Below are 27,339 nucleotides of genomic sequence, written 5' to 3'. Positions count from 1 at the left end.
GAGGTTTACGGTTGGGAGATCCGCGGCTTCCTCCGTGCGTACTCGCTGATAAGAGACTCGGGGCAACAGTCTCGTAGGGAGGCGGGCTTGATCGTGTTCTAAGACTGCCTTCCCTATTCTTAAAGAGCCACAGAGCTTTTGGAGGTGATTTTCGCCTAATTTTGATAAGAGAGCTCAGTCTCTGGCTCTCACGTACAAAAAACTTTAATTTTTGACTGAGAAAGACAAGCTGCTTGATCGTGCTGAGAGTGCTGGCGGCAGCCGGCCCGCCTTTGAGCGGTAATGCCTGATTAAAAACACGGAAGTGGGCCAGGCACGGTGGTGCACACCTGTAATCCCAGCTACTCAGGAGGGAGACGCAAAATTGCACTCTCCAGTGCTAGCTCGTTCGGGAGGCATGGCCATGCTAACCAGTTGCTGGCGGGAAATTTGCTGGAGTCCGCAGAGGCCTGCGAATAGCCAGGTCGCGGGCAGGCTAAAGTCCGTGTGACATCAGAGGCTATATGTCCCGGCCTTCTGGCGGGGCTATGGTTTTTGGAGGACTTTTTCAGCACCTGAGCGGACTCGCCTGACTGAGGCGGAAGCTGCGTGGTGAGCAGCGGCGCCATAGAAGGCAGAGAGGAGCTGAATCGGCTCTGCGGAAAAACTGTGTTTCCATAGCAACATGGGCGAGCGGGGAGGTGAGTTCCCAGAGAACGGGGCTCTGCGCGCGGGCGGACCGGGCAGGAGAAGCCCCTCTACGGGTGGGCGGATGCCCCCCTCGCCGGAGCTTGGCGGTGCGAATTCAATGCCTGAGGTGAGGCTGAGGTACAGTTCGCAGTTACGGGATAACCGGCGAGCCCGCGCACGGCCCGGGGCGGAGCCATGCCTTTGGGCCATGCGGGGCGGAGCCATGCCTTTGGGCCATGCGGAGCGCGCCACGGTGGGCCGCGCCTCAGAGACGGAGCCGCCTTCCGCTGCTGCCGCCGCCCTCAGCCAAGGTCGCCAAAAGTTCAGTCAGATAAAAACATTTGTCGCCAAAAGATTAGTCAGATGAAAACATTTATCCCCCAAACATCGCCCCTTTGTCAGCAGGAAGTAGTAAGATGATCAGATGATCTACGCCCATTCTCCCTCAAAGAACTGGTCCTAATTATCATAATAAAGGCGCGTCAACCTGGTTACCATTACCTTTTGCCTGAGGCACCTGGTGAGATAAAATGCTACCTAGAGGTTTTTCCATCTGAATAGAGGAGCTGGAGAGATGGCTCAGAGGTTAAGAGCACTGCCTGCTCTTCTAAAGGTCATGAGTTCAATTCCCAGTGACAACTGTTTTGGTGTTAAACAATAGAGGGGGACTACCAGTGAAAGCTTCCCCCAGAGAAAGGATTTCTCTTGCATTCTATACACTTAATTTTTAATTCAAAATTTTGCTGGTACAGGCAAACAAGATTTGCTCTTTGAAACGGAGACATGCAAGTCTCAACCAGCCTACTTCCAGTACTGATTGTGCTGAATTTTTACACTGAGAGTTTTTAATACTCTTAAATGTTAATTTGGGAGGAGAGTTTTGTTTATGTTTTTCTAGGAATGCTGACATACATCTGGATGCCAGCGAGACCGACCAGAGAGATAAAGAAGACGACCCAGTGGATGCTGAGTGTCCTGCTGTGGAAGATTCGTGCGGAGGCAGCAGAGATGACCTTCTGGGCGGTGCCAAGAGCAGCTGTTTCACACCATCGACTTGAGCAACACCCTGTGCAACCTCTTATCTCTTACTCTACTTTGCCTTTTCCTTCCTTAGGAATGGGTGGGAGCAGAGATATCCTTGGCATGCTGCGTCTAGGTGGGGACCAGATTGGAAAATAGTTTTGCCTTATTGCTCTTAAAGACAATAATTAGGGGGAGATGTTGGGAGCCACCTGGAGGCACAGGTGGTCCTGCAGTTTGGAGGTAGCCATGTGGGGCTGAGCACCCCTGCCTGCACCCTTGCCTGCACATGCTCAGACCAGCAGAATGGCATTAACCAATCAGGACAGCGTTCAAGCTGCTCCACCGTTTAAAAGCAGATGCCTCGGGACCCTACTTCCTCTCTCTAAGCTTTCTCTCGTCCCTGCTCTATCGTCCCTTCCCCCAATTTTCCTCAAGGGAATGCTCCAAATAAAGATGTGACCAGAGAAGGAATTCTCGTTTTTGGTGGGGTTCATTCCTGCTGGACAGGATGGCGCCCCGCAGTTTTCTATTTTTCAGCATCTGGTTTATTATCTTGTAGGTACCAAGATCTTTCCCCTTTTCTTCCTTGGCGATTCGCAGGGCCATGTGACCTCCGGCTCCCTGGAGATTCTGCACTAGCACTGGCTTGAGGGTATAGTTTACAAAGAACCTGGATCACTTTGTTATGGTGATTCCACCTGTAATCTAGGTTCTAGCAGTGGGCCCATAGCCTGCCCCTCCCAGCTGATTCTGCCTGAGGCACCGGGGCCTGTAATCTCCTTCTCCTGCTCCTGATGGGAGGAGGCCTTGCCCTTTTGAACCCTCTTGCCCACTGGTATAAATACCCGACTTGAGTTTAATAAAGTGGCCAATTACTCTTTGGTAAGTGAGCAAGGTCTCTTTTGTGTGTGTCTGTTCAAACCCTCAGGACAGTCGTCCATTCTCGTGGGCCCGAATTCGGGAAAGCGCACGCTTGGATCGGGTGTGGGTATTCACAGAAAAGGCGGGGCCTTACATTATCTGTGTTTTTTATTTTTATTACTTGCAAATGGCCTTTAAAACTATGTATTTGTTCCTTCATTAATTCATTTGTGCAAATTTTGTTTAAAAAACCTGACGGCAGATTGCTCCTCCATCTCTTCTCCCGATTTCCCCCCTTAGCACTTCTTACTCTACTCCTCTACAGTATTCCCATAATATGGGGGCAGGCCTCTTATGGATGCCAGAACAGCATGACATATCACTCTACAATAAGAATAAGGCCAACACCTACCCCTGTGTTTAGGCAGAATAAGGTTATCCATTATGATGAGTAGGTTACAGAGCACCAGCCCAATAGCATGGACAGAGCCTACTCCCACTGTCAGGGGTGACACAAGTAGATCAAGTCTCACAACTGCTATTAACTAAGAGGCATTCAAGTCTGTTTTAATTGTGGAAAATTTATTCACAAAGTGTACAAAGAATCACTGAGGATTTTAAAGTAGAGTATTACATAAATCATAATCACCAGGTAATTAAGGTTATAAAGAGATTCTAGTTGTAAATATTATATTGTACATCAAATATAAAAACATATATTTTGAGGCTCCAACTCTGTGAATAATGAAGGCTATTTATAAGATGACTTGTGTTGCAAGTAATTGTTGGTGACATAGGACTTACAAACTTCTAAATTGATAAAGTGTGCTGTGATATTTTTGATTGCATTCCAGGATGAAATGAACAGTTGTTATGAGAGGAAAGTTCATTGATTTTTTATGATATATTGGATAACTGAAAAAAATAACCATAGAAATTACCTCAAATATCCCCCTCCTTGAGCTAGACCCTAAATGTGACTCACTAATGGGACAGCTTCCTGGTTCATACTGGAAGCACAAAGGACTCTGGACCTTGTAGAATGCCCAGGTTCAGAGTTCTTAAATTGGGTTTGTGAGCAGTATGCTACAAAATGTTTTATGTTGACATAGACTCCAAGTGTCCCTAGAACTAAGGCATTCATTATCATTGATTGCGGAGGTGGTGAACAAACATGTGCCGTCATCTTGCACTGGGTGGATTCAACAGGCAAAGGAGTCAGGATGACCTTTTCACACCTGATAAACATGAAAAATAAAAAAACTCTCCTGTGAAAAAAATGATTACACATATGCAATAAAGATAGGTTCATTAAAAATAAACCTCTGAAGAGGACAAAGTTGTTTGAAAAATGTTCATAGACTTAAGAATAAAATTGATATAGGCAGGTATATAATAAAACAGCTTTTAAAAAATTAAACAAATTTTTTAGAGATAATAAATATAACAAAACAGTAGAGACTGTCATAGATTAAAGGAGTAAAGATAATAAATTAAATGATAAGTAATATCATAAAAAGTAAGCCACATAAAGAAAGAATGTACACAAAGTGTATGAATTATGTTTATTGCTCTGATTTCTTTATGCTCCTATGGAATATGAAAACATATATTTTAAAAGCATCAAAATTTAAATCTAAGATATTCTTTTAGTTTTTCGATTTTTCAAGACATGGTTTCTCTCTCGCTTTGCAGCCTGTCCTGGTACTAGCTTTGTAGACCAGGCTGGACACAAACTCACTGAGATCCACCTTCCTCTGACTCCCGAGTCCCAAGTGCTGGGGTTAAAGTTGTGTACCATCACTACATGGTGGATATGTTACTTTTGGAAAGATATCCTGCTTTTATTCACACAGAAGTTGAGAACCTGTGAATTGTTTCCAGGCTACTGTTATTTGATTGAGCGACACCTTCCAAAACGTATCCAGAAACCCTATAAAAAGTCTTCCAACAAGCAGCAGGAAGCAAATTGAAGAAAAATACATGCAAGTTTCCAAATAATTATTTATGTTGACCTTTATTTAAAGTGGGATATTATATAAAGAGATGAACACTTTGCATTGCTATGGATCTTAGTTTACTGATATAAATTTAAGGTTGATTTTGGTATATGTATTTCTGCTCTTGGTTAAGGTATTTTCTTTGCAGATCATTTAAATATAACATATAGTTAAGAAATATAGATTAATAGATAATCATATATAATAACCAATTTCTTAGTAACATTATTTAGGTTTTCTAGATATGCAAGAGGTATAGTTTAGTTAAATAGATAATCTTCAACACTTCAAAGGCCGATAGAATATGGCATTGAAAAGGCTTTAAGAACTTACAATTTTCTCCACAGTAAAACTTGTCTACTTCTGGCAGCACAAATTACTTCATTTGTGCTTATAAGGAAGAGTTAGATTTCACCCTGAAAAGAAGAGATAGTTCCCCTGAAATGGTTAGAAGTGAGACAAGACTCTCTGCAGACAGAGGAGCTGATAGATTAAGAAGCATTTATGGTACTGTGATATAATCAGGCTGAGTCTACTAAGCTGAAGAAGAAGCCAACAAGTACCATACTGAGGATCTTTAAAGTCATGCACTTCTGACTAGGAATTCGGAGAGTCAAAGATATAGGAAAGCTAGAACAAGAGCTAAAAGGCCTAAGAGACATAGTAATTTCAATTTCACAGAAGTAGGAGGCTCTGAAAATCTGTAATAAAAGCACTTCTCTTCTATCATAGTGGCTGTGTTAGATCCATCTATGATGCGGAGATCTCCTGGAGCAAGGCAAACACCCAACTTTTGTTGGGTATTTCTCGTACAAGCTAGTTTCCAGAGAAGGAACAAGCCAATAAAAAGATGTTCAGGGATTTCAAATGATTCTAGATTAGAGCAATGACATGCTCAGGAAAATCTACTCTGACAACAAGGCCTGAAACCATTCAAACAAGGCAAAGTATTAAAAGCTACCTGAGCTCAGTGTGGTAAGATTTCTCCTTTTACACATGCTGCTAGAGTATATGGATTTGAAGCCATACTCCAGGGATTGAAAATAGGTGGCCAAAGCTTGCCTGAAAGAAAAAGCCTACTTGATGAGGAAAACTGAGTTTTCAGAACAAAGTCAGGCCACAGATGTGAGTAATCTGGCCCAACTATTTCTTGGAGTAAATTTCTTTCTTCAGGAGAGCAGAAAGAGGACTTACCTTAAATAATTCAGGGACCTGTTGAGTTGTTCCAGGATTTTGTCTCCACCCTGATGTAGCCTTCAATAAGAATAATTAGGGACTCAGAAGGTAAATTTTGACTATTAAATAGCTAGCCTATGAGAATACTAAAGTAATATAACAGGCTGTTTTGACATTTGTTACAAACAAAGGAGCCAACTCTGATCACATTCAAATTGAGGAATTTTAACCTCATACATTCAAGGACTAGTTATGGCTGCTGCTTTGCAGGGGAAAACAGGTAAATATGTTCCCTCACAACATAGAAATCTGGAAAATGGAAAGTGATACAAGAATTATAAATAGTTAATGAGACCATGCATCTAGGTTGAGCTTTAGAGACTAGACTGGATTATTTTCTCATTAAGGTATGGTCCAAATGATACCTATAAAATATTTTAGATTTAATAGACTGATTTTACAATCCCTTTGGCTCCAAAATATTTTCAAAGTTTTTCAAGTAGTGCTCTATCAGCCAATTAAAGGAGCAAATTGGGAGATATCACTGATAAGTGTTGCCTCAGGTAATGGAAAACAGTGTATTATGACAGATATGTGTGCATCATGTAATAGAAAATATTCAAAATATTTTTTAACAAGTTTACATTACCCATTACGGATATTGTTTGTCCATGAAAAATAAAGGAATTGATCGCAACACTTGGACAGCTTCAGCAGAGCCTTGCCCTTGTGGGTAGTTAATTCCCCACAGAAAATACAAATGCAGCCACCTTTCCCATTTTCAGGACACATGTCTTATTCTACAGAAATTAAGACTCAGTAATTGGAAATTAGAAAAGATAGCTTGCAAACTTTGAAGGAATTTCAGAAATGATTGGTAAATAGTCAGTGACTGTGCCTATTTTAAAATTGTTGACAGAAAATCTTGAGCAATGCAGTGAGATTTGTAAATGGAGAAGTGACCCTGTTTTCCCAAGGTACTATATTGATGCTGCAAGTCAAGGGCTGACTCAAGTGGACCATGTCCCTGGCTTCTTGAATATACAATTGCAATAAATAAATAAAGGAGAGTTATACTTCAGTCACCACATAAAGCATGGCATCATGCCCTTTTTATTCTAAATTTTCAAAATGTGGATTCCCACAAGCATTATACCATGCATAGATTTTGGCATGATGATGTAGAAGTGATGTTTGTATAAAGGAAAGTGGAAAGACCATTGCGATGAATTATGGAAAGGACAAAACCCTGTTATAATACCTTGTCAAGTGCAAGCTTGTGTGTGTGTGTGTGTGTGTGTGTGTGTGTGTGTATGTGTGTTTACAGGAAGAAAATGAACCTCAATGGTTTATTTAAATTTTCGTGTAGTGGACTGACCACAGGAATATCAGAATGGATGATAATGTAGCTGCTTGTGCTCACCAAGAGGGAATGGAATGAGATTGCTGAAATGTGGTCCTGAAATTCTGATGTTTCATATTACAGCAATATTGCAAAATTATCCATCTGTTCAAATAGCAAAAGTTTACAATGTTTCCTCTATTCCTAACTTCTTACACCACACAAATCACCACTTTTCTAAACACTCAAAAAATTATGCAAGTAAAGGTCAGATACAATTTCATGTCATAAGAAATAGGATATCTGTGTGATGACAGTGTCTTCTAACAAGGACAGAGTATTCAAAAGCAAAGTTTAGAAGTCTTAAATTCCACCAAAAAGTAATAAAAAAGAAAAGAAAAAGAAAAAAAGTCAACAGGTTTGCACAATGACATCACAATTTGTAATTTCAACACAGATGGAGACTTTCTCAATTTCCCACACTTAGGAGAACAGCCAAGGACAAATACCTGATTCAGAATAGAAATAATCTGATTCTAAATTACAATAACATAGATAGTCTTTCAATTTCACAAGAATAATGATAATAATGGTCCAAATGAGGGGCAGAAGGAGGAAGAACATGAAAAAAAACTCAGGACCGCGAGGGGTGTGATCACCCACTGATACAAGGGGACTGATCTAATGAGAGTTCACCAAGGCCAGTTGGACTGGGACTGAACGAGCAAGTGATCCACCCAGATTCTCTGAATGAGGCCGGATTCTCTGAATGTGGCTGGCCCGGAGCCTTTCTGAAAAGCCACTGACAATGACACTGGGACTTGTTTCCTCTGCATATACTGGATTTTTGGGACCCAGTCTGTTTGGATACTCACCTTCCTGGACCTGGAGGGAGGGGGGAGGAACTTGAACTTCCCACAGGGCTGGAAGCCCTGACTGCTCTTAGGGATGGAGAGGGAGGAGGAGGGGGAGGGGAGGAGCGGGAGGATGTTGGGAGGAGGGGCGGAAATGGAAACTTTCATAATTTAATAAACTTTGAAAAAAAATAATGGATACACATAATTGCCACAATGTGTATAGAGTGTGAGTTTGTTGTGTATAATATAAGTAGTTGCATTTATTCAGACCTTTTGTAGTTCATATATTTTATTGATTTTGTTGATCACATTGAGCACCAATTGTTTCAGGCAAAGGCTGTTTCTTTGTCCCAGACACCAGGCTTGATTAACTGGGAAAAAACCAAACAGAAATTATATTAATGAAAACACTGCTTGACCCATTTGCTCTAGCCTCTTCTTGGCTAACTATCACATCTTGATTTAACCCATTTCTATCAATCTGCATATTGCCTCATGGCAGTGGCTTAATGGGAAAGATTCAGCATGGCTGACTCTGGTGGCTCCATGGCAGCTCTCTCCTCTGCTTTTTTTCTCCCTGCATTCCGTTCTTTTTGCTCCCTACCTAAGTTCTGTCCTATCAAAGGCCAAGGCAGTATCTGTATTCATAAATCTATGATAGCAACTCATAAACAGAAGGACCAACTATACCAATATGTATGTATTTTTACATAAAAATTATGTTAATATGGATATTATCTATATAGGAATGTTATTTTAAAACCCAGTTCTGAACATGCAAAAATTGCATAAGGTATCTAACAATGTCATCATAATTTAGTAAAAGTTTGATTTTTTCATTTAGAAAAAAACACAATATACATATTATTTCCAGTATCACAATTGTCTGCATGCTTGTATTATTGCTTTACATATGTGTACATGTTTTGAAATCAAATTCAGAGTAATAATCTCAATTAATACTTTTGACATAAAACATGTCAAAATGGTATTTTTATATGAACATTCAAATTTTGATAAAATTCACTGCATTGCCTTTTCTAGATTTTTGCTGTAATCACCAATATCAGTTCTCCATACTCAGGTCATTTATCTGTCTCTCTTTTCAGTGACATAGGACTTCATCGAAAATGTGTGAGAGAGTGTGTGTGTGTGTGTGTGTGTGTGTGTTTGTGTGTGTGTTTGTGTTTGAATATGGGGCATTCTTCTAGAACACTGGCATCATTTCAAAGCTACCACACCTAAGAAACTCTATCTTTCCCCTTTCATCATTTCTGTAAATAATATAAGCCATTCTGATAATAATTTGAATTCATGATGTTCCTCATAATACTGTAGAAAATTCTCTGGATTTTGTAATGAAACAATTACAAATGCAAACTTACACAATTTAAATTCAATAATGCAACTGTACATATACATAAATACAAATCAATTACTATTTGTGTGTGTTAGTATAATAATATGCTACAGCCTTGAAATTTGCCACATGTGGTCTGAAAACAGGCAAGTAAATTTCAGAGTTCCTGCATTTCCTGTATATGCTTAATGTCCTGGGAAAACATGACAATGTTTGTTTACCAGTTTTTTTCACATGCTTATATTAGAAATAGATCTAGGTGTTAATATTTCAAATTACCTGTCCATGGACAGAACCCGCTATGAGTATGTGAATTTTTTGAACATAAAGGCAGAAAATACCATAAGGGTTATTATTTAGGGTTGATACTGATGTTTTTATATGTAACTACATACTCTACTACTTTCGTTTCTCTGATTGTATATTTTGCATTTTTACAGATTGAACTAAAACTGTAGGATCACAAAAGTGTCTTTGCTGTTTTCGTAAAATCCACACATATATCAAAGAAGAGCAACATTCAGGAGACTCCCATACATATCTACAAAGAATTAATCAAATTAAGTGTTGGATTTTATCTTAAGAATAAGGTATTTAAGCAATATCTTTCTCTATACGTATCTGAGAGTCATTCTCCTAAACCGTTATTATAGCTATAATTATAATCATCCTAATATGGTAAAGTCAAACCCACAACTAACAGGACTACAACATATCAAGGTAAAATGCATGATTTCTCCACCTAATTCAGATGTCATCATTTGTAAAAATTTAGTTTTTCAGAGGTTATTACTGATTTCATATTCATAGACATGTCTAACTTTTTACTCTTAGACTTTTTAGAAATACAGATATACAACTGACAGAGAGAAAAATATGTGAATTACAACAGTTGAGCCTACTCTATATTTTTTGTGAGATAGTGATAACACAACCAGAAGATTCTTCTGCACATTTTCTGAAGGAAATATAATTTCTAACTCTGCCCTAAACATATTATCCATAGAGCCCAAAAAAGCTTTGGTTATAACTTCCAGAAAAAAAAATAAAACAGAAAAATTTAAGGTATTAAAGAGCAAAATTTTAGAAAGCTTGAATGCAAATTAAAATTAAATAAAAGCAAAGAAACAAGGAAAAATGTTTAGCATAATATCATCCACTATTGAAATGTCAAAAAAGGAGGAAAACTTTCTAAAAGTAACACAATTAGCAGAAAAGTCACTGACAAATATTGGAGACTAAGAAAGAAAGGATCGTTCTTTACTTTATAGTTATATTGGTAGGCCATTGAATTAGAAAAGGTCAAGGCTAAATTGGCTATACAAAATCACAACAATGTTTACTCAGTAGGAATACTGATGTATACTAATGTATACAATTATATTACACATTAAAATATAATACTTATATTATGTAGCAGGATTTATTTTGATACTTTTAAAACAGATATTGTTTTAAAGGAGGAAGAAGAATGAGCATGAAATAACATAAATAGTGAAATTATGTATGAAATTCTAAACTATGTGAAGATAGTATACACATGAATGCATATTTATGTATAAATATAATTATGCATAGTTAATCTCATAATGTACACATACATGAACTTATATAAATATTAGAAAGTAATTGAGATGCTTATACTATGTGGGGTATCACATTTTCTCACTCAGATTCAAGTAGTGTGTTATTTAATTTGTTTACTGGCCAAAGTCATGACTATTAGTCAAAACTAGACATTTACAGACCATTTCAAATATATTCCTATAACTGTCAATACGGTGGAAAGTACCTGATTATGAAGTTTCTATATACTTTTATCATCATAGAATGTCAATAATTCTTCTATTATCAGTAAATTAAACAAGGTTACCCACGTGGGCTATAACTGAAGATTAATCCTGAAATTAGCTTGACCAAAATTCTTCACTCTCATTACCTACATGCCTGAAAATATAAAATGGTAAGAATTCTTCAGATATATATTTGTCATAGTGTCAAAAAATCAAGAAATCAAGTAAATATTGTTATTATGACTATATAATGGAAGACATAACTCAAAAAGCCTTAATGGCAGGAATCTAAGTCTAGGTAAGTTCAGTGCTTTTTCAAAGCATATAAAACAAGACACACAATAGCAAAGATATCTATTGTGTTAATTATTTTCAAGAGAAGAAAGACTAAAAATCTTTACTGCCATCATCAATAAACACTCGATTTCCAAAACGCTCGTGCTGTCTGATTTCCTAATTAGGAATGGGCAAAACTTGAGAATGTTTCATCTAGAAGAATATTTATATATGAATACATAAAGACTATGTCAATCAAAACAACAAATTTGAGACTGTGAGAACCTTAAAAGCAACAGAATGATAAGAAGTAGGCTTCCTCTTGTATACCTTATTCTAATTCAGTCTTGGTGACAGATTGGGTACTGCTTTCTGATGTTACTGCATAATATTTTCAATGATTCTATCTTCAGTAAAATAAAACTGCAATGTTATACCAATTTTCACATTGAAACTCAGAGAAAAGAGGAAAGGGCATGACTCGTCTTGACGCTGTCAAATACTAAAACTTAAAGGGAATTATTTCTTTGCAAATACTGCAGGGTTCAAGACAAAGATAGTGGTGCCACAAGTTGAAAGAGAAGGAGAGGTTTCAGAAGCAGGGACGGACATGATGCGCAGACCATAACAGGTGACTCTGAACTGTAATACTGGGAATATACCAGTACCTGACTGCTAGTTACCCTGGGATTTTTCTCATACAGATGTCAAGAGCAGTCTGTCATTTCTGGGCCAATGTGCATTCGGGTTTCAGTTATAAATATTTGCAGCTGAGAGCTGACATAAGAAAGAGGCCGACTAAAAAGGAACAGCTATGCTGACAATATTCGCTCTTCTGACTCCTCTGAAGGAGCATGTGCATTCAAATTTTCCCCGTAACAATGAGGAGAATGATCTCAATTCCACCAATAGGAACAAAGCCTGTGGAAACCATGGAGATCCGCATCAGAGCTGCTGACTCATTTCTCCCTCCCATCTCAATGTTTGCTGCGACAGAAAAATATGAAAGTGAAAGTAGATGGCACGAAATAATGTAGGTTAGCTAGGACAAGAATCCAGTTATCAAAAGGGAAATCATTATGATGTAATAAAGAGGTGATCACACATCTGACTTCTTGGGTCTGTATCCTGCCTATCTACCTGAAATTTTCCATTCCTCCCTGCCGGTGACTGATTGTGATACTGTGCTGCCATGTCATAGTTCCTAAACACTTATTGGGGAAACATACACTTGAAATATTCAGATTCCCAGGTACCTGAGGTTATTTGCCAACATAGCAATTATCTTAGTGAGGCCTCCAATGGCGCATAAGATCAGTACATTTCAGTGTTGTCACGTATAGACTTTCTGAGAAAATCATCATTTCAGAAAATACATAATCTAAAGCTAACCTAGGAATTTGTAGATTTTACGGCTGAATCAGTGGCCTCAGACTAGAGCACATTTCCTGCACTACAAACAGAAACAGGTGACTTCTCTCACAAATTCCTTGCTTTTCCTAAAGCTTTTGTATCCTTCAGGTCTCTGGGGCACATTTTCATCTCTGGTGTTGTTTATGGCGAGGCTTTGTATCCTGCATGTCTCTGGGTCTTTTAGTCAAAGCCCCACTGGCAAAATCCCTCAGTGTAGAACTTTTTATGCCATGTAGGAACCAATAAACGGAGAGATCTCAAACCAAGGACTGGAAAGCACAGGACTGCATTTAACTTGAGGATCTCATTCAGAGCTGATGATTCATCTGTGTCTCCCTCCTTCGTATGTGTTGTACAAGGTAGCAGAGCCATTTAAAGGGGAACACGGGATAAATGTAATTTACCCTTTGATTTGCCTCCACTTAACAACAGACAAACCTCGCTCATTATGACTGGTTGCCATAGCAACAATACAGCTGCTTTTGCCTAGATTCTAGCTATATACACAAAAGCTTCCATTTATATTTTTGTTTTTTTATTGTGATTTGCTCTGTCAAGTGCATCTGGCTTCTGATTCTTTGTGATCTGTTTTTGTTTGTTGTTATGTGTGTTTCTTTATGTGGTTGAATTATAATTAATTATGTTATATATAGTACATGTAATATGTATTATGCCTAAATATAATATATGACTACAATGATTCATGCTGTTAAATTACAATACATAATATATCTAATTTCATTAGAATGTTGGATAAGAAGATAGATGGATTGTAGGAAGAAATTTTGATTTCATGTCCCGTTTTAAAAAGACCCGACTATAAAACGTCTTCCACTGAATCTTAATGATAAAAAAAATGTATTAAAGTTAATTCATTTATGAGAATAAATTTAAATCTATTTATATTCTTATCATTTATGTTTGACTGTTTAAAGTCCTTATATATATTTTCACACACACTTTTGCAAGAAACCACTTTCATAGTGTTTCTTATCATATGTAATTAATATATATAAAATATTTCCTTAATATAATTTTAAAAGTATTAAGATTCCAAATACAGGAATTTCTCTCAAAATTTCATCATCACTATTAAATCTAAACAATTTTTTTCTTTCTTTAATGTATACAAAATATATTAAAGGAAGTTGTAGGACCATTGATTATAAACCATCTAATGGTAACTGATTTCCCTACAGGGCAAGCTATGCTGATAATAATTCTAAATTTCTTACTCAAATAGCTCAATATTACAAATAGCTGCTCTAATAAGGGTTTGGCTTCATTGTCTTTCCTCTATGCATATTGCGCTTTTGAGTACTGGATATACTACAAAAATTATGCATTTAGTTCGAGTTGTTTGAAATTGATTAGGGCAAAAGTGCTTACATATTAATCAAAGAGTGGTTTGAGAAAGGTATTTATTTAAACTTGCGTAATTGAGATAGGTTTTCTTTTGGGACTGAAATGTGCCATTCTACCCTAACTGGCCATGAATACTCAAAAAACATGCTGATACCACACTTCTCTAATGTCCTGAAATTGTATAATACCAGTATGCCTGCCTTAGCAAAGCAGTATTCTTAAAATGAATTGCAGGTTTACAAATTTCCAAATGAGCATATTCCTGATGGAGACTGCTACCTGACCATCTCAGCTTTCAATGTAACCATGAAGACCTTAAACTTAAGATGAGTATAAATCACAGACCACAGAGTAGACCACTCTAAAGATCATAGTATTATTCTTACTCATCAAATATGATATGTTCTCTGTAAACACCAATGTCAATTTTTCTTTTCTATATTGTATATAATAATGTCTTGAAAAGTGCAAATGTCTGTGTTCTTCCTCTACAATCCTTAAGCGTTTAATGTAATAAGAACAACATGGAAGAAAATCCATGCCCATTGACCACAAAAAAAAAAAAAAGAAAAACATCTAATGTTCGTTCTCACTGATCTCACTCTGATATGGATCAGGCATCATTAGCCCTGCCATTAGGCATGCTGGGATTTCTGAATTTTTGAAATACCACAAGAATTAAACATTTTGTTCAATTACTTGGAATTCATGAGTTCACATATACTTATATGAATCCTTTTAAATGTGTCTAAAAGTCAGAGAGTTCAGACCTACTCTTACTGCTTCAAGTGTATAAGCTAGGATGCTTGGACCTAATGTGTTATTACAGAACATTGTGCCTAGACAAAAGAGTATTTTAATCTAGTGAGTGATTACTACCTGTTTGGAGATGTGTAGATGAAATTACTTTGTACAGTCTTTGTACCATGGAAAGGAAGTTTTGGCTCATACCCAATTTTGTATTGAGGTACATAAGAACTATGAATGATAAACTTGAGACAGATAAAAGTATTCACTGGGTGCCCTACTCATCTACAAGGTGTGCACATTACCCCAACATCAAGTATGCAGTGAGTCTATGTCAAGTCATTAAGCAGTTTGTAACACAGTGCTTAAAAAACCCACTTAAATGCTTGGTCTCTTGATAGAGCCAAAGGTCACTCTAGAAACACTACCCAGGATGCCTGCATTTCAAAATGGTGTGCTTGCTTTTCTTATTGCTATTGCTGTATCAGGAAAACTGCTCTTAAAGGAGCTGCTGCAAATCACCAACAAAAGCCTGGCTAAAAAGAAGTCATGATTATTTCTGTTCTTTTGTGTCTAGAATCCCTTTCCAAGCTCTCTCAGATTTTAAGTGGATTTTATTTGACCATAGGTGAACCAATTTGTTGTAAAGAAGGCCACTTTTTGGTTACCAGCTTCTTAGACCTGAATTAATCACACAGAAACTGTATTATTTAAATCATTGCTCATCCTATTAACTCTAGCTTCTAATTGACTAGCTCTTAAATATAATTTACCCAATCATCATTAATCTGTGCATTGCCATGTGACAGTGGCTTACCATAAAGTTTTTTGTGTGGCTTGAACTGGGCAACAAGACTTTTCTGTGTCTCTACCTCCTTTCTCCTAGCATTCAATTTAGTTTTCCCTGCCTACCCAAATTCTGCCCTTCTATAGGTCAGAAGCAGATTCTTCATTCAATAATGGTAATCACAGCAGACAGAGGGGACACGCACATCACTCATCAGGCTAGATCCCTCTGCTTACCTGTATTTTGTTTCATAAATTTTGAGTTTTGTAAATCTTAGAAATAATTGTTATCTTAGTACAGAGTTTATTTTTGAGAATGCCTACAGCTATGCAGTAAACCTATGTACCCAGATGAGCCATGAATGCACTTCTACTTTCTCTATTTTTAAGCTACTTCATGCTCACTCTGGGTGACTCTAGGCCTCTAATTCTTGAATACCTACCTGTTGTCTACATAGGTCCTAATTATACAATTTAGTTCTTCATCTCTTTGTTTTTTCATACAATACAATAGGAACAAAGTTCTTCCTAGACGATCGTGTTAAAAATTAACAGCCTAGTATTGGATCTTTGACTACACAAGGAACAAACTTGTCTTCCTTTAGAGTATTTTATGGTGGATGCCTTTTATGAATTTCCTAGCCATTTTTAAATCTGATCACAAAGGCATTAAAACAAAGGTTGCTTTTCTTTCAATAATTTTCCTGCGATGACTGAGGCTCCATTCAAATCTTACCACCCTTGCTTTCTACTAATTCAGTTTTACCACTCCCTTTACCTGTCCATTCTTTTATCTCTTCAACATTGCATGTTTGCTTTATAGACAGTTTTTACGTTATAATTTGTTGTAGGGTCACTAATTCATTTTGTGGCCAAAAAATATTGGTTAATAGATAATAATCTAAAATAGTCAAGCATGTAGTCATGTTAGTTAGATTTTCTAGATGGACAGAGATTTATTTCAGATGGATAGGTGTTCTTCAAACCTTAAATACTACAGAATATGGCATTTAAAATTGTTTTAAAAATACAGGATTTTTCATTACAATGAGACACATCTGCTCCTGGCAGCAACAGTTTACTACAAGAAAATAATAGTCACCAGAGAGGCTCCTTATGGAGTTGGTTAGCCCTTTGGGAAAAAAATTGCTCTTGCCTGAACTGTTTGACTGAACTTGAACTTGAAGTACCCATTGAAAAAATGATGGCTAAAGCTGCCTACAAATGGTGAGAAAGTCCTTTGGGGTTACTGCTTCATAAAAGAGTCTACAATACATACAAAAAATTACTGACAAGCTGCCAATATAGGTAAAAGTATCTATTTTTTTGTCTCCTGTTTGAGGAAATGTCTGCCAAATAATACGGGCATGTAGTCTAAAGATGGATGCTCCACTATACCAAAAAACTTTGGGTGATTTTCTGGGAAATGAGATGTGTTTGCCAATTCTAGAGTTTTAAAATTTGCTTACAGTGCACTTCCTGTTTACTTAAGTAATATTATATCCTTCCAGAGAATTGGATTGATATGGGATTAATCTCTGTATGCTGTTAATATCAATGTTTAATAAAGGAACAGTCTTGGGCCTAGAGCAGAGCTATAGGTGAACAGTACTAGGAGGAGAAAACTAAATTGAATTCTTGTAGAAAGGAGGATCTTAAAGAAGCCATGGAGTCATCACTTTAGACAGACATGCTGAAACTTTGCTGGTAGGCCATGACCTCATAATGCACATATTAGTAGAAATGGGTTAAATCAAGATATAAGAGTATGCAAATAAGAAGCTAAAGATAATGGTCCAAGCAACGCTTTAAATAATATGGTTTTGTGTGATTATTTTGGGTGTGAGCTCCTGGGCTTCCAGGAAACAAGCTAAAAGCCTCCCTACAACATTTGATGGAGTTAAAGAATAGATAGTTATAGTTTTTTTTTAGCCTTGAAAAATGGTTAAGTAGAAATAAATATACTACTGTAATTCTTGCTTGATACCTGTTTTGTTAATTGTAATTTTACTATGTTAAAGATAAAGCCTTCCATTTTATTTAAACAGAAAGGGCAATGTGATGTAAGCAGTCCTTCTGCATATGTGTTAATCTTATCGGTTAATGAATAAAGACACTGCTTTGTGCCTATAATAGGGCAAAAAAGATCTAGACCAGAAATACTGAATTGAATGCTGGGAGAAAGAAAGCATAGTGAGGAGAAGACATGTAGCTCTGCAAGAAGCAGATTCTGGATGAAACATTGCCAGTAAGAGTCAGCCCCATTGTGATACACAGAATAATTTTAAAAACTGTTAAATTAAGATGTAAGAGCTTGCCAATAAGATACTAGAGCTAATCGGCCAAGCACTGATTTAATTAATCCAGTTTCTGTGTGGTTATCTTGTAAGTCGGGGCAATCGAAAAATGAATGAGTGGCCTCCGACATTAATAATTAGTCAATTAGATCTTCCAATAGACTCCCAACTGTGTATATACACTGTTCCAAGAAATCATAGCAAAACCATGAACTCTCCATGCCAATCTAAAGATACAGGAAGTATTCAGGATTTTATAAACCTCTACTCCTTGAATACTATAATCTCAAGTGACACAGACATTGTATATATTTCATATACATATACATACCAAATTGTCTAAAAGTAACTGATTCTTATTGTTGTACCTAAGCTATTTCATCAGTTCTTCATTAGTGTGGATAGATTGCTCAGTTTCTTTGCTTCAATAGCGTTCATACTGATGTAGATGAGGTAGGAATAAAAGGACAAAAAGTTAGATTGCTTATTCTATGTTTAAACTTAAAAGGACATACGTAAAATGTTCTACATCACTATGAATTTTTGTTTATTGATATAAATTCGGTGTTATTTTTGCAACATTTTATGGAGAGGTTTTTATTCTTCTTTGGGTTATTCTTTTCAATGTAATCATTAAAAATGTAATGTAATGTGCTGTACCTTGAATGATACTATTACAAGCTGTTTAGGAAAACTAACAAACATAGGTAATAGTTAACTACCTCTAGCATTCAGAGACATATTCATGTTAAATATGTTTTCTATGTAACTCAGGGATGAATTTTGCCAGATAGGAGATCTTCAAACACATCAGATATCTAAAGAAAATAGAATTCAAGTTATTTTAATAGATCAAGACATTTTATGACAATGATATTCAAATGCACCTGGAAGCATCAATCAACTACAGAGAAGCTGATGGACATCAAGGAATCTCGATATGGAGTTTGAATTCACTGTGGTAATTTTAGACACCAAGCAAGAAACTGCTTCTGCCACAACTGCAGAGAATATGCTGCCCACATTTGGCAAGAAGGAAACAAAAGAAGTGGACTGTTAGAATTTGTCAAGGTGATGTTGGCCTGTCCTTCAATATTTAGACTTACAGAAATGTCAGTGAGATATTTTGGGCCTGTAAGCTAAAGACAGATGCCTCAGTGTTGCAGAGGAACCTTGGATGAGTGTACTGGCAGTCCTCAGTCTCCTTCTATTCCATAATTTTAAAGATTGTTCTTTTTGAACTTGCTGTTTACTCAGATATGTATTCTTCTGCTCAGGTCTTTGAAACAATTGATGACTACATAGTTATAGTTTTATAGTTTTTCTTATTACCCAAATAAAAAAAACTGAAAAAAGAGATGTAACATTTAAAAACATTGAGAGATATGAGATGCTACCATGTTTAACTGAGAAAATGATGTAAACAGAGAAACAATATTTTTAGTTTGGTAATATAAGTTATTGTAGATGGTGATTTTGGAACAAATCTTTGTAAACACCAAGACAGGGTGGCTAATAGAATACATTCTCCAATGATGTCAAACACAGATGGAATAGTTTTTGTGAATTTAAGTCCTAATTTTGCTAATTCTATGGACTTCTGTACATGTCAGGAGCAGGCTGCCCTGTCTAGACCAATGTACAGTGAGGCTTTGGTTTTACCCAGTTCCAAATGAGACCTGGAATAAAGACAGTACCTGACTGGTAAGAACCAGTACTGATAACTTTTTATACACATTCTTGGTCTTAGATTGAAGGAGTGTGTGCATTAAAATTGAGCATGAAATAAGAACCAACTAGAAGAGTGATCTCAATTTCAACAGTGGAGCCAATTTCTGTGGTCATCTTGGAGAGCTCAGTCATAGCTGCTGATTTGCTTCTTTCTCCAAAGCAGTACCAGACAAACTGAGGGTGAACAAGAGAATAAATTTGAATTTACTCCATAAAAAGGGTCATCATAGTGAGAGGAGAAAATAAACAGCAGTCCATGATAACTATGAGTGACAATTATTTACTATTAGAGTCTACATAGTGGCTATCGATAGGAAAGTCTTCATTTCAAGCTTTATATTTCTGATTGTGATTCTGGCCTGCTTGTTGAAGCTTATTGCTGGCATTTTCTAGTAGACCAAATCCGATTCCACAAATGCAATTAATAAATATATGAATTATGGATATTGTAATACATTATAGATGTATGTATTTTACATAAAAATTATGAAATAATAAGGATATTTTCTAAATAGGAATGTTATTTTAAAACCCAGTTCAGAAATGCAGCAATTATATATGATATCTAACATTGTCACGATAATTTAGCAAAAATTTGATGTTTTAATTTAGACAGAACAAAATATATTTATTATTTCCAAATTTCAAAATTGTATGCATGTTTTTATGAGTGTTTCCCATATGTGTACATGTTTTGACATTGATTTCAGAATAATAATCTCTAATTCTTTTGACATGTTTTATGGTATTTTTATATAAACATTTAAATTTTGATAAAATTCACTGCATTGCCATCACTAGATTTTCTCTGTAATCACCAATATCAGTACTTCATCCTCAGGTCATATATCTGTTCTCTCTTTTCACTGACATCTGATTTCTGGAAAAGTGTGTGTGTGTATGTGTGTGTTTGTGTGTGTATTTGTGTGTGTACATATGTGTTTTGATATGGGACATTATTCTAGCACATGGACAATATTTCAAAGTTAGCATACATGAGAATATCTCTTTTCTCCCTTTCATCATTTCTGTAAAATTATAAGCCATTCTGATAATATTTTGAATTCATAATGTCCCTCAGAATACAGTAGAACATTCTCTGGATTTTGTAATGAAACAATTACATATGCAAACTTACACAATTTAAATTCAAAAATAGAAGTATATATATACATAAATATAAATCAATTACTATTTATATGTGTTTGTAAAATAGCAGGCCACAGCCTTCAAATGTGCCACATGTGGTAAGAAAATAGGTAAGTAAATCTAAGAGATTCCTTCATTCACTGTATATGGTCCATGTCCTGGGACAATATGATAACGTTAGTATACCAGATTTTTTTTTCACAAATATATATTATAAATAGATCCAGTTGTTAATATTCCAAATTACCAGTTCATGGACAGAGCCCTCTATAAGTCTGTTAATTTTTTGAATCTAAAAGCAGAAAATAACATAAGGGTTATTATTTAGAGTAGACAAAGATGTTTTCATAAGAAACTCAATTCTCTACCACTTTCTTTTCTGTGTCTATTTTTTGAATTTTTACAGATTCTACAACTGTTGTCTGCCTCCAGAACTAAAACAGTAAGATCACTACAGTGTCTTTGATGTTTTTATATAATCCACACATACATCAAATAAGAGTAAATTCAGAAGTCTCCCATAGAAACTACAAAGAACGGAATAAAATTAAGTTTTACTGTTTATCTTAAAAATAAAGTATTTAAACAACTGTTTACACTATTAGGATCTGGGAATCAGTCTCTTAAACCATGATTATAGCTATGATTTCTACTTATACTCATCCTAAAATGTTAATGTTAAAACCACAACTAACAAGAGTACAACATATCAAGGTAAAATGTGTGATTTTCCAGCTACTTCAAATGTCATAATTTGTCAAAATTTAGCTCTTTGAGGGTATTACTGATTTCATATGCATAGACAAGTCTAAATTTTACTCTTATATTTTAAAAAAATGCAGATACATAGTTGATAAAAAGAAAAATTTGCCAAATGCAACAATCAAGCATACTCCATATTGTTAGGGAGATAGTGGTAACAAAATCATAAACTTCCTCTCGAACTTCCTGAGGAATATAATTTCTAACTCTGTTCTAAATATTTATCCATAGACCCACAAGAAACATTGTCTATAATTTGCAGGAAAAAAATAGATAAAGTTAAGGTATTAAAGAGCAAAATTGTAGAAATCTTAAATGCCTATTAAAATTAAATGAAAGCAAAGAAACAATGAAAAATGCTTAGGACAATGACATCCCTTATTGAAATGTCAAAAGAGATGGAAAACTCTCTAAAATTAACACAATTAGCATAAAAGCCACTGACAAATATTGGAGGCTAAGAAGAAAGGATTATTTTCTACTGTATAGTAATATTGATAAGCTTTTTTTATTAGAAAGGTCAGTGTTAAATTGGTTATATAAAATCACAACAGTGAGTATTCAGTATGAAATTCCGATGTGTACAATCATATCTACACAATACAACATAATAATTTTTGTGGGAGACTTTCTGTTCCTTGATTCAGCTTCACGCATCCTGTTGTGCTTGGCTTCTCATGCTGCTCTGATCTGTCAAATACTAACTCTCCAAGTGGTTAGGCTTCATTGTTCCTTGGTCAGAGTAACCCCAAGATATTTAATGCTATTTGTGGCTATCATGAAAGGTGATGTTTCTCTGATTTCCCTCTCTGCTTCTTTATCCTTTGTGTATAGGAGGGCCACTGATTTTTTGGAGTTGATCTTGTATCCTGCCACGTTACTAAAGGTGTTTATCAGCTGAATAGGTTATAACCTCTGATCACATGCAAAATGTCAAGAGATCTGACATTTGAAAATTTGGAAATGCTCTAAGGGATCATTGATAACTTTTTCCTTTGTTCTAGAGGAACGTGGATATTTACATACTAATGCTAATCATCCATATGTTCAATATCAAATTCCATTTTGAGAAGCAAATCATACTTTAAAGTCCATTACATTTTAAAACAGCAAATTGAAATTTTGAAAAGGAACATATTTGTTTGGAATTAATGTGAGATATTTTGGAGAATTAGGGCAACTTTACATTAATTCAGGTTAAATTTCTCAAATCTGCCCCAGAAGGATATTCTAACTAGGGTAGAGAAATATATTGCTTATACTTCAAATGTTGAAGTAGCAGAAAAATTGCCAAGGATACTGAATGGCAGCCTGCATTGCTAATGGAGAAAGGGAGAGGGTATCGTAATGTCTCTCTGCAGGATGAGTGACAATTATAGCTCCTGAAGAAGACATTCCAATACTGGCCATAGTACAATTATATTCATGGAAGCTACCTTGACAACATTGGTCTTCACCACAATCATAAACGTGGGGTCAAGTGAAATCTCTTGTGCACTATGGTCAGAGTATTGTCCAGCAGTCCAAAAGACAGGTTACAGCCAAATATTGTTCTCTGGCCGTATGTGCTCTCTTAATTGTCTCTTCTGTTCAGGGATCAGCTGTAAGTTACAGTGTTTATATCCCTTGTACACCTGGGTTAAAGCCTTTCTTTGGCTGAGATACTGATGTGTCAGTGTATAGCACTCTGAGTATCCTCTCTCCTCCTTGAAATGACTTGACTTATCTGAATAATTTAGATGGGACCTCTTATAATTTTGCTTATAAGGCTGATAGAAAGCCAATAAGCTTTGGAAATTGTCCTTGTTTATCAGTGGGATTACATCATTGGTTACAACCTGGTATTTAAATAGGCAGATCTTATGCTTGTCTTCAAAGGCTTTCAGCATGATCCATTATTCAGACCTGGGACAATATTATTGAATATTATAAATTTTCATATCTTGTATGTCCAGATATTACATATTATGGTTTAAAATATTAGCCATTAATTTGGGAGACTTGTTTGGACAAATTTGTCAAAATAATTCAAAATAAATAGATCCATTGCAGCGCATATGGTCAATTTATTAACACTTGATCTGAATGGAATATTATCACTTGGAATTTGTTTAATGATACCAGGTTGAATTGAGCTGAGAATGAAAGGATGACTGGAAGATATTTTCTGGCATGGGGAGATGGAGGAATCAGTGAAAATCGCATTGCCTTACTCACAGCACCTACTGCAATTCAGAAGACTTTGGCTGCCTTAAAACATGTTCAGCTTTTAAATGGCTCATTTTTCACAACAGTAGTATCTGCTTCTACTAACAAATTTCCATTATTTGGAAGTACTAATATTACTGCTTGTGTGCCAATACCACATATACTTTTTGTTGGAAGAATTAATTTTACGAATGGAATTAATTGTTATGATTGTCAATTGTATTTACGCATTAATACCTCTTATAAGTTTAATCTTCATAATCAATCAATTATGATATTACAACAGCATACACATATTTGACTGCCTTTTACTTGGGTCATTCTTAGGCTCAAAATCCTTTAGATAATATTGAAGAATTCTTCAAAAAGATATTGAAAAGAACAAAGCACATGTTCGGTATCATAATACCTGTAATTCTTAATCTTATTGTTGTTGTTGCTTCTGCTTCTGTGGCTGGTATTGCTTTACATATGTCCTTGCAGACAAAACACTTTGTAGAGCAATGGCATAAAGACTCTCATGAACTATGGATAGAGCAGGCACAAATAGGTACTCAGCTTCAGAAAGAGATTGATGTACTTAAGAAAACTATGGAATAGTTGGGAAAATATATCTACCTTTACAAGAACAAATTACCATGCATCATGATTGGAAATCAAACATTTTTTGCTTTACTGATTTGGCTTATAATGATTCTTTACATAATTGAAATGTTATTCAAGCTTATGTTTTGGATAATATCTCTACTCAATCTCCTGTTGATCACTTAGATGATAATATAGGATTTACTTTTGCTGAATCATTTCCTGATTTGGATGCTTACACCATTGCACAAATTTTTGCTGACAAATTTAAATATTCTTAAAGATTTTCAGAAAGTATTCTCATATCTCCAGAAGTATGCTTATTGTAATCATTTTTGTTTCTTTTATTCTTGATTATGTATAAATATTTGATTCAACCAGTAAATATGCAAAAATTTACATATTTAATGGTTAAAACATCTTTTGGCTTCAAATAAAAATGGGAAAGGAGAAAGTTCTTGGGACACAATTGGCCTAGATTGCAGGGTCTTCCTGAGACAGATGAGACGATGCTGGGAAACAGTTGCTTGACAGACCAAGCATAGATGTAATCATACTTTCTCTGCACATTTCTCAAACGTTCTGTCAGAATCTGAACACTATAAGGAAGTGGCCTTTGAGTTCAGTTCATCACCCATTGCCAGGCATAATGATGGAAGAGCTTTGCTTCTGTATACTTTTTCTTTCATTCAGTGTATTTTTTTTAATTTGGCCAATAACCAAAATCCTACTAAAAGCTTTATTTTGCCCTCCTTATGAATGGTATGGAGGCATTAGCAATGTGTCCCCTACCTTCTTCCCTTGTAAGCATCCTTGCTTGGCTTATTAATTTTGTTTCACTAGGATCTTTGCATTTTAGTTGATGGCATTTATAGAACAACAGGTGTATGAGTCAACTAACATTTAAAGTATAAAAGAAAATGAAAACTGTACAAGTCCATTATCATAATTGGACGTGGCCAACAGAAAAAAGAATGACAAAGTTTAACTGGTAAGATCATGCACACATGAGGTTCACAGAAAATTGCCTTTAATCTTGGTGTGATGGACTGGTTAGCGAGAGACAGGTAATGGGAGGATGTATACCTAAGTTAAGCATGTTAACTAAGACAGGAACAAAGCAAAAGCAGTTCTGTCTTCCTATGATGACTAAGGATGGGGCTACAGGATGTTTCACCAACCTAAGACAGTGACAGTTCCCTCAAGTGACTTTCAGCTGTCTAAAATTAATAAAAATAATAAGGGGAACCTGTGGGAGACTTACTGCTCCTTGAATCAATTTCTCCCACTCTGTTATGCTTGACTTCTCATTCTGTCCTGATCTGTCAAATACTATCTCTGCAAAGAGTTATTGATCCATTGTTCCCATGTTCTGAACATTGTAAGTGTTCTTTATGTTGAGTTAGGGACTTTAAGCCTGATGATTAGATCATAGTTAGGTTGCCAATATGTTGCTTAGTGACCCATGTACACAAGGAAAATTTCCTTCTTTCCCTTACCCTATATTTACCTGGATTATTTCCTTGGATAAACAAGACTTGATCAGAATCCTGTCTTGTCTCCAAATCCTGTGTTTCTTGTCGCATCACATTCTCACTCTCCTCTAGGGTCTCATTTGATTTACCTGAGGGGCAGTGCAAAATTTATTATATAGTAGGTTTTATTCTGACAATTTTAGTATACATATATTTTTAAAGAAAGAAACAGAATTGAGTGTAAAATAACATAAATATAGTACTCATGGGAGCACAGCCCCCTACCCCAGCTTCTGTGCAGGGTCTTCTGTGTTCTACTGGATCCTACCCTGCTCCCAAGGTCTCCTTTTTGTTTCCTGTGTTCTTGGAATACCAACTATCCCTATTTCAGTGCTGAGGAGTTCCATCCAGAGAGGTGAGTGTGTGCTATCCGGGATGGACTGTCCCAGAAGAAATCACAGCACCCTCCTCTCAGCTTCTGCTGCAGGGTCTTCTGTGTTCCACTTGACCCTGCCCTGTCCCCACGTTTGCCCTTTTGTCTGTGGTGTCCTTGGAATACCAGATAACCCTCTCTCTGTGCTGAGGAGTTCCATCCAGAGGGTACTGAGGAGTACCACCTAGAGGGACAGGAACATTTCCTGCTCCTGCACTGAAGAGATCCACCCAGAAAGTCAGTCACAGCAAAAACTGAACCAAGACACCAAGACTGTCCTGGCTCCATTTGAAGGAAGAGATGGTCAGGCGTCAATGCAAGAATTCCTCAAACAACCTGAAAGGCAACATGACATCACCAGAATCCAGGGATCACGAAACTAGAAGAATTAAACACCCTACTCCAGAAGAAATAGAAGAAATCGACTCTATGCAGAACTATATGAAAATAATAGAGGAACTTAAACAGGAGGTGAAAATCTGCCAAAAAGAAATGGAGATAACAAACAAAAAGGTAGATGAAATGAATAAATCTCGTAAAGATACCCAAGAAAAACAAGAAATCCAAGAGAAAGCAATCAAACAGGTAAGGGAAACAGTTCAAGACTTGAAAAATGAAATGGATGTAATGAAGAAAACACAAACTGAGGGAAGGCTGGGTATGGAAAATCTGGGTAAACAAATAGGAACTGCAGAGACAAATATTCCCAACAGAATACAAGATATAGAAGAAAGAATCTCAGACACTGAAGATACTGTAGAGGAAATAAACTCAATGATTTAAGGACAAAGCAAATCCAACAAAGTTTTAAAACAAAACATCCAGGAAATCTGGGACACCATGAAAAAGCCAAACCTAAGAATAATAGGTGTAGAAGAAGGAGAAGATTTACAGCTCAAAGGCCCAGAAAATATATTCACCAAAATTATTAAAGAAAACCCGGTACCCCACAGCTGGAACTCCCAAGGAAAATCACATACAGGACTCCATAAGGTTATAAAGTATTTGGCCCATTAGGTCTGGCTGCTTAT

At 36.2% G+C, this 27,339-nt stretch overlaps 1 long non-coding RNA gene across 1 annotated transcript in view; it reads right to left on the bottom strand.

Annotated features, from left to right (window-relative positions):
- Positions 1 to 3,121: 3,121 nt before the first annotated feature.
- The window catches only part of LOC125405430 (uncharacterized), a 47,373-nt gene continuing 23,155 nt past the window's right edge, over positions 3,122 to 27,339 (bottom strand). The window contains exons 2-6 of the long non-coding RNA XR_014999623.2: positions 25,911 to 26,024; positions 8,199 to 8,299; positions 5,748 to 5,807; positions 4,887 to 4,969; positions 3,122 to 3,791 (exon numbers count right to left, since the gene is read on the bottom strand). This is a non-coding gene — a long non-coding RNA (uncharacterized LOC125405430). The remainder of the gene's footprint in view (positions 3,792 to 4,886; positions 4,970 to 5,747; positions 5,808 to 8,198; positions 8,300 to 25,910; positions 26,025 to 27,339) is intronic.

The sequence above is a fragment of the Myodes glareolus genome, chromosome 24, assembly GCF_982192425.1.
Source record: "Myodes glareolus chromosome 24, mMyoGla1.1, whole genome shotgun sequence".
In the NCBI taxonomy this organism is placed as follows: domain Eukaryota; kingdom Metazoa; phylum Chordata; class Mammalia; order Rodentia; family Cricetidae; genus Myodes; species Myodes glareolus.
This window is presented reverse-complemented; position numbering and strand designations above follow the sequence as displayed.